Source organism: Rousettus aegyptiacus, unplaced genomic scaffold, assembly GCF_014176215.1.
Source record: "Rousettus aegyptiacus isolate mRouAeg1 unplaced genomic scaffold, mRouAeg1.p scaffold_m13_p_3, whole genome shotgun sequence".
NCBI classification, from domain to species: Eukaryota; Metazoa; Chordata; class Mammalia; order Chiroptera; family Pteropodidae; genus Rousettus; species Rousettus aegyptiacus.
The window spans coordinates 167,593,625-167,601,661 of NW_023416306.1; the positions used below are offsets into that span (position 1 = coordinate 167,593,625).

General features: G+C 38.9%; 1 pseudogene; it reads left to right on the forward strand.

Annotated features, from left to right (window-relative positions):
* Positions 1 to 1,045: 1,045 nt before the first annotated feature.
* LOC118600464 lies at positions 1,046 to 1,164 on the forward strand (annotated as a pseudogene).
* The last annotated feature ends 6,873 nt before the right edge of the window (positions 1,165 to 8,037 follow it).

Here is an 8,037-nt window from a genome sequence, read left to right on the forward strand (position 1 = left end):
GTTTATGCCAAAAGTCTGACCACTGGATTATTCTGAGCGTCACTATATTTTGTCAAAGCTACGCAAAACAGTTGTGGCAATCACCTTAGAAGATTGGAATATATTTCTGGAATATAGAGTCAGAGAGTTGCTGTTTTCCCCTCATTCTAATTTATAATCCTCTACTGTTGGTTTTATCTCTTCCAGATTTCTTCGTGCTGCTGCAGAAGGTCATGGCATCTGCTGATTTAATACATCTACCATGTCGGATTCTAGCACAGCCCACTCAGCAGTCTTGCTGATTTTTTTTTTATATTACTTATATTGAAGATTTCATACTTATTAGTTTTTTAATTCCCCATCAGAATGTAAACTCTAAAGGGGCAGAGTCTTCATCTCGTTTCCTTACATTCTGAGCACCTAGGAGAGCCCGGCACACAGAAGAAATACTTGAATGAGAGAACTGCTGTCCAGAAAAATCCTTATATTGAGAAGTATCTAAAGCTCCTTCTCTTTTCAGCTGCTGGGCCACCCACTGCAGAGAGTGGGGCAGCACAGGAAGCCAGCGAACTTGACCTGAAATCCTCCTTTAAAAACCCTGGTAAATTGGATTTCATGAAATTAAGAACTTCTCTGTCAAAGAGAATAAAAACCCACAGAGTATTACATTTGCGACACACAGAACTGACAAGGTTCTCATGTCCAGAATACATAAAGAATTCTAACAATTAATAGAGGACTGGGTAAAAGACTTGAACAGAGACTTCACAGAAGAGACTATCAAAATGACCAATAAACATATGATGAGGTTTTGAACCTCCTTATTTACCAGGGAAATGCTAATTAGACCACAATGACATCCCACCCACACAATGGATAAAACTGAAAATGTGTCCCAATTCTTTGCACTAGTTTTGTTTGCTTAAGAACTTCTCTCCTACCCTGATGTCATAAAGATATTTTGTTATATTTGATATAGAAATATTAAAGGGAGGAGTAGGCACTGAATACGGTAAGTTTTATTGTTCTATAAATAGACAATGACTTTTTTAAAAGTATGGTTTCAGTCTAAGGCCTTGCTACCCTGAACGTGCCCAACCCTGTCCGATCTCGGAAGCTAAGCAGGGTCGGGCCTGGTTAGTACTTGAATGGGAGACCACCTAGGAAGACCAGGTGCTGTAGGTGTAAAAAATAAAAAAAATAAGGGATTGTAAACTGACAAGGTCCTTGTAATCTGTGAGATCAACCAAGGTATGCCTCAACTAAAAATAAATAAATAAAATAAAAATAAAAAGTGTACTTTTAACAACCTAGGAATAACTGTCCAAACAATAACAACACTGTCTTGGGGCAGTAGGTTAAGAGTGACATAGTACGCGACTGTTGGAGTGAAGCCATTAAGAGAAGACAGAGATATTAATAACCTTCAGCAGAGATGAAGGAAAATTAAGCAAAGATAAAGGATTTAATATGTCAGAAGTAACTAAAAGAAAGCATAATAAACTAGGGTGGGGAGGCAACCAAATCCCAGGAATGCAAGGTTAGTTTTAACACTCCCAAAGCAATCAATGCGATTCACCATATTAACAGACTAAAAAGGGGAAAACCATATAATTGTCTCAGTAGATAAAGCATTTGCTGAAATGACACATCCATTTCTGATGAAAACTCACAGGAAACTAAGAATTAAAGGGAACTTCCCCAATTTGATAAAGGATAATCTATGGAAACCTACAGCTAACATACAGTAAAATAGTGAATGCTTTTCTCTAACATTGAGAACAATACAAATTTTTTAAAAAAATTATACTTGAATTTCCAGCCAGTGCAATAAATTAAGAAAAAGATATAAAAGACATCAGTTTGGAAAGATAGAAGGAAAACCATCTTTATTTACAATTGACATAATTGCTTGTGTAGAAAATCTGATGAAACCTATGAAAATAAGCTATTGGAAGTAATAAGTAATTTTAGAAAGGTTGCAGAATACGACAAGATCAATATACAAAAATTAATTGCATTTTTAAATATTAACAAAAAGTAATTGGAGATTTTTAAAATATCATTTAGAAGAGCAGACAAAAGTGAGATGCCTAGTGAGCAATTCAATGAAAGATGTACAAAAACTGGACATTGAAAGTTACAAAACATAGCTGAGAGAAATCAAGGAAGGCCTCAATAAATGGAGAGAAATGGAGGGTTTATGGGTTGGAAGACTCAACATGTTAAGATGGCAATTGCCCCTAAACTGATCTGTGGAATTCAATTAAATTCCAATCAAAATCATAGAAGACTTTTTTTTTTTAATTAACGAGCTGATTCTAAAATTCATATTGAAATGTAAATAGCTTAGAATAGCCAAAACAACTTGGAAAAAGAACAAAGTTGGAGGAATAACAGCAGCTGGCTTTAAGATTTATAAAGCTACAGTAATCAACAGCGTGACAGTGCGGCATTCACGTAAGGACAGACATATAGATCCACAGAACAGAATAGAGAGTTCAGAAACAGATCCACACATATATGTTCAACTGATTTTTGAAAAGCTTGCAAAGGCAATTTAGTGAATACAGGACAGCGTTTTCAATAAATGGTGCTGGAAAAATTTCATATTGTGCAAAAATATGAAATTTGATCCATACCTCACACCATATGCAATATAACTCAAAATTGATCATAATCCTCAATGAAAAACATAAAACTTCTGGGAGAACACATACGAGAAATTTTTTGTGACTTTTGGTTATTGACTTGGAAGGGAGCTTCTGGAATGCTAGTGAGTTTCTGTTTCTTGATCTGAATGGTGATTTCATGGAGGTGTTCAATTTAAGGATATTTTCCATTTAAAATACAGAAATTTTTCTTCATGTATGTTATTTTCATAAAAAGTTTTAAAAAAAGACTTCATCCTCCAAGATAACAAAGAACATGAACAATTTTATCCCAGTAAATCTGAAAATTGAGATGAAATAAATTTCTGAAATCACATAACATAAAAAGTAAATATAAGAAAAAATAGAAAACTAATGTAGTTAATAGAATATAAAATTAAAGGATTTAAATGATAATTTAAAAAAGTTTTCTCACTCCTATCAATCCCAACAAAATAATCCCAAAGTCCAAATTGTTCAAAGCTAAATTTAACAAACTTTACAAGAACAAATAATTCATCTATTATATATATCATTCTAGAAAATGCAAAAAGAGAGAAGTTGCCTAATTAATTTCATGAGGTTTAATACACCCATAATGGTTATGATAACATTCCAATTCAGTGGGAGAAAAAGCAATCTTTTCAAAGAAATTATTTTTATTAACTTAGGGTAGAGAAAGTTTTTAAAAATAGGTCACGGAAAGTATTAACCAGAAAAAAAAAGAATAATAAACTGCTCCTTATTAAAATTCAGAGCTTCCATCTATCGAAAGACAAAAAGAAAAACCACAAATGGAAGAGACATGTCCGACGGAGGGATCGCATCCACGACATAGAAGGAACATCTATAAACCAATAAGAAAAAGATTGTCAACGTGACTGAAAAAGTAGGTAAAAGATTTGAACAGATACTACGCAAAGGAGGCCAATGTGCATATTTAATAATGCTCAACATCCTTATTCATCATGAAAAATTATAATTTGAACCACAACAGATACCGCCATACCTCCCCTAGAATGGCTACAATATAAAGAATGGAAAATCTGAGCGTTGGCAATGAGACAGAGTTAATTGGAACATCTGTACATTGTTGATGGGAGCTTGAACTGGTATAACCACTTTGGCAAACTGGAGAGTCTAATAAAGCAAGACATATGCATAGCCTATCAACAAGGACAATTGTACTTCTGGATATACATCTAGCAGAAATTAGTATTTATTGCTTAAAGAATAAGGCACTTAACAGACATTTGTTGAAAGAATGTAGGAAAAGCAAGCAGAGTAGACAGTTTATACCTGTGAGAGTGGATAAGTTACATGTGATATATTCATACGGGGAAGAGTATGCAGTAGTTACAAGTAGTAAACTATATACATACACATAGAGCCACCTGGACAGATTGCAAAAGCGTAGTGGTGAAAGAAGCAAATAGAAAACAGAATCAGATTTGCTACAGAACCCCATTTTTGTAATTTTTAAAAGAACGTACAGAGCAAAGTAAAAGCACTATTTAAAAAAAGATTCCATATCCAAACCAATACCAGAAGGCTATTTGGAATGACACATATACATTAGGCTAGGTGCCCAGCACAGAAACAGGGCTGGGGCAGTGGATGGAAGATAAAGAGGAGTGACGAGATACCCAAAGGGCACCTTTCCGCATTCGTGATGCAACTGACCCTGAGGAACTCAGTTCTGTTTTCCAGAGGTCCTTAACGACCCCCACCCTCCCAAAGCCCAGACCAGTTTCTGGGACAGGAAGAGGTCAGTGAATTCGGTGAATGTGGATTCCTTTCCTCCTCCCTTCCTGCCTTTCCACTCCCTCTTCTCTCTTTAGAAGCAGACAGCATATTTCACAGAGAAAATACAATCAGCAGTATGAGGGAGCAGCAAATAAAAGCCCCAAGCTAATACTCTTTAAAGGGGCGATTTGGTAATTTGGCAGCTTGGCACATAACATGCTGCTCTCATGGACGACCAGAGAATGAGGAAGTAGGGGATGAGTTTGAAAAAGTTTTTGTGTTCATACAAGAAACTGCCAAGTACTTTCTATATATCCCTAGCCCTGTGCCGAAGAAAGAGGATTTCAGTCATGTATAAGCCCTGATATCTGTCACCCTGTCTGGGGTGACAGAAGGAATACAGACTTTGGAATCAGATGATCCAGCATTTGCTTGAGCTCTGTCACACACAGAAAGTTGTGTGGCCTTCAGCAAATTGCTTCATTTCGCTGAGACTTGGTTGCCTTATCTTTAAATTGGGGATCTTTATACCTATCTCATAGGGCCAGTGTGAGATCTAAGTTATGTCAAACTGTGAGAATAGTGACAGGACTCCTTCAGGAATTACAACCGAGTGGGGAAGAAATACACATGCTTTGAAAAGTTACCCAACCATCTCACTGGATATAAAATCAATATACAAACGTAAATGATGTTTCTGTATGCAACCAACAAATAAAAAGTGAAATTTAAAATAACAAAATCATATCTTGGGATAGAACAAAATATGTGCAAGATCTTACAATAAAATTCATCAAACCTATAGAAATACAGGAAAGAAAACCTAAATAATTGGAATGATGCTCTACAGCATGGATCAGAATACTCAATATCATAAAGATATCATTCAAAGCACTCTCAATCAAGATCCTAGCAAGTTTTTTTTTTCCCCCAGAAATTGCAGGCTAATTTTAAAATTTGTATGGAACTAGAAGGACCAAGAGCAGACAAGGCCATCTTGAAGAAAAAAAGCAAAGCTGGAGGACTACCAGATAGAAAGCTATAATAATTAAGACAGTGTCACGGATAGACAAGTCCAACAATGGAATGGCATTAGAGAGTCCAAAAAACAGTCCACTGAAGGGTCACTGCCAGACATGGAAAAGGGATGGTCTTCTCAACCAACGCAGAAACCAAAACAAATCTCAGTCCTTACTTCCTACGACATGCACAAATATTTCCAGATGGATTTAAATGAGACAAGTAAAACAATAAACTGTAAGAGAACACCTTTGAGACCCTGGAGTAGGCAGGTTTCTTAAGGACAACATAAAATCTCAATCATAAAGGAAAAAGTGATACTTTTAAAGATATTAAAATTAAAGAAGTCTATTTGTCATAATACACTTTGAGAGAATAAAAGTGGGAGCATGTACTTTTCAGTACGCGTGCCTGGCAAAGGACCCTTACATCGCATATGGAAAGAAGGTCTACAGATCTGTGTGAAAAAGAGACAACCCCACAGGTAAATGAGTAAAATACTCGAACAGGGACTTCACTGAATTGGTTATCCAAGTGGCCAATAAATATGGAAATAAGCTCAACTTCATTAGGCATTGGAGAAATGCAAACCAAAACCAATATATCCACTGTGTAATAACAAGTGAATTTAAGGAAAAAGACAGAAAATTCCCAGTGCTGATTAGGTTGTAAACAACTGGATCTTTATACCCTGTTGAGAGACGTGTAAATTCATACACCCGCTTTGGGAACCTCTTTGATAGTTCCTACTCAAGCTGCAGACATGTATACCCCGTGACCCAACGATTCCATTCCTAGGTATGTGTACGTACGTCCACCAGAAGATGCGGACTAGAACGTTCACTGCAGGGCAGTTCAAAAAGGGCTCAAACTGGAAAAGACTCAAAAGCTCACCTTTTTGCCTCTTGGGAATTATCAAAAGAAGTAGATATTGAATCTGAGGAGGAGGAGGAGACAGAGACGCCATTGGTTGGTTGGAATAATATTTTTCGTATTTTTGCAAAGTCACTTACCACCATGGTTTCATCAATTATGAAAACGCAGGGTAGAATCATTATTATTATCTTCATTTTACCGAAGAGGAAACAGAAGCCTACAGAGGTGAAGTGTCTTTCCACTGGTCACCCAGAGTATCAGCAGTGAGGCCATCTCAGGACATGGGCCAGACGGTGGCTCATGCAGCACCCTTCCCCACCTCTGCCCTGTGAGTGGGTGGCCTGTTCCCGGCGAGGGATGACCAGCAGGTCCTGAACGCACTGGCATTTCAGAGCTATCACCAAGTGAGTCAGGCACCAAAAAACACGCGATTTTACCTGTGGTAATTTCCTCTTTCCATAAAGATTTATTTTGGGCTACAGAAAAAAAGTTGATTCTTGAAAGCTGAAGGTGAATGCTACTTGCAACAACACCCGCTGACTCAGACGTGGAGGGAAGTATTTGTTCTTCTTTAGACCATATTTCCTGGGTCTTTGTCCCAGAAAGCCGCAGGACTGTGGGCCACCAAGTTTATGAGAGCAATCACACTCCAGATAGAAGACGTTTGTGTGGCCTTTGGTTTGAGTCAAAAAAGAGAGTTTTCCTGATGAATGAGGGAGTTTGGATATTCAAGATCCCGAGGGCAGGTGGTCTGGTCTTGGGGTAAGACCATGAGAGAGATAAGCACGAGGCATTGACCAAGAGAGCCTATGTGGACAAGGCCCCTGGCCCAGCCTCCGAGGACGTGGTGTGAGTTCTATCTTTTCCACCTACTCACTGTAAAGCCTCAGAGGACTCACTTCTGGGTCCTGAGTCCCTGGTTCTCCGGCTGGCATAATGGTTAAGGGTGGGTGTGGACTGTCAATCCAGCTCAGAATGAGTTTGAATCCTGGACCAGCTGAGTGACCTGGGGTGAATCATCTAACATCTCACGGCTCAGCTTCCTTATCTGTAGGAAGGACTGAAAATAAGGGCAGCTGGAGACAACCCATCTGACTATTCTTCAGTGATCTGGAGGTCATTTTTTCTAGAAGCATTTGCCAAAAGCTTTATTCAGCTCCTTGGACCAAGGGGTCTTCCAGGACGACATCAGGGCTTCAGACTGGGGCCCCCAGACACACAGACATATTCCTCTGGCGGAGCCAAAATGAATTACTCTGCTGGCCCTAGGTCCTGGGGACAGAGGGCGGAGGGAATCCTTAGGAAGAACCCAGGTGTTTTCACCTGGATTCTCCAGCATGTGCTTAAGAGTGAAGGCTTTGGGGTCACACCTACTGCTTTCCTACTGATGACCTGGGGCAATTTACCCCATCTGTACATTGAGATGATGTCTAAAGTTCTTGTTTTAATAGCTCCTGAGCCTGGCCGCTGTCACCCACGCAGACCTCCCCGTGGCTCGTAGACCCCTGGAGCTGTCCCCGGCCTCTTTTCGGAATCACGAAGCACAGCTGGCTGATTCTTTAATGCAGAGTGCGTTGTCACCGTGGGGACCCGGAGTCCCACCTTCGCTGCGCTAAACAGAACAGCGTCACAGTCTTTTTAAAGATCTTTTAGAGGGGAATTATAAAGAAGAACCCTGGTAGGGCGTTGACTCTGCCTTCCTAATTAAATCCAGGGGAGAATCCTTGCCAGGAAAAAAATGCCAACGAAACGGTTCTCTGAAATT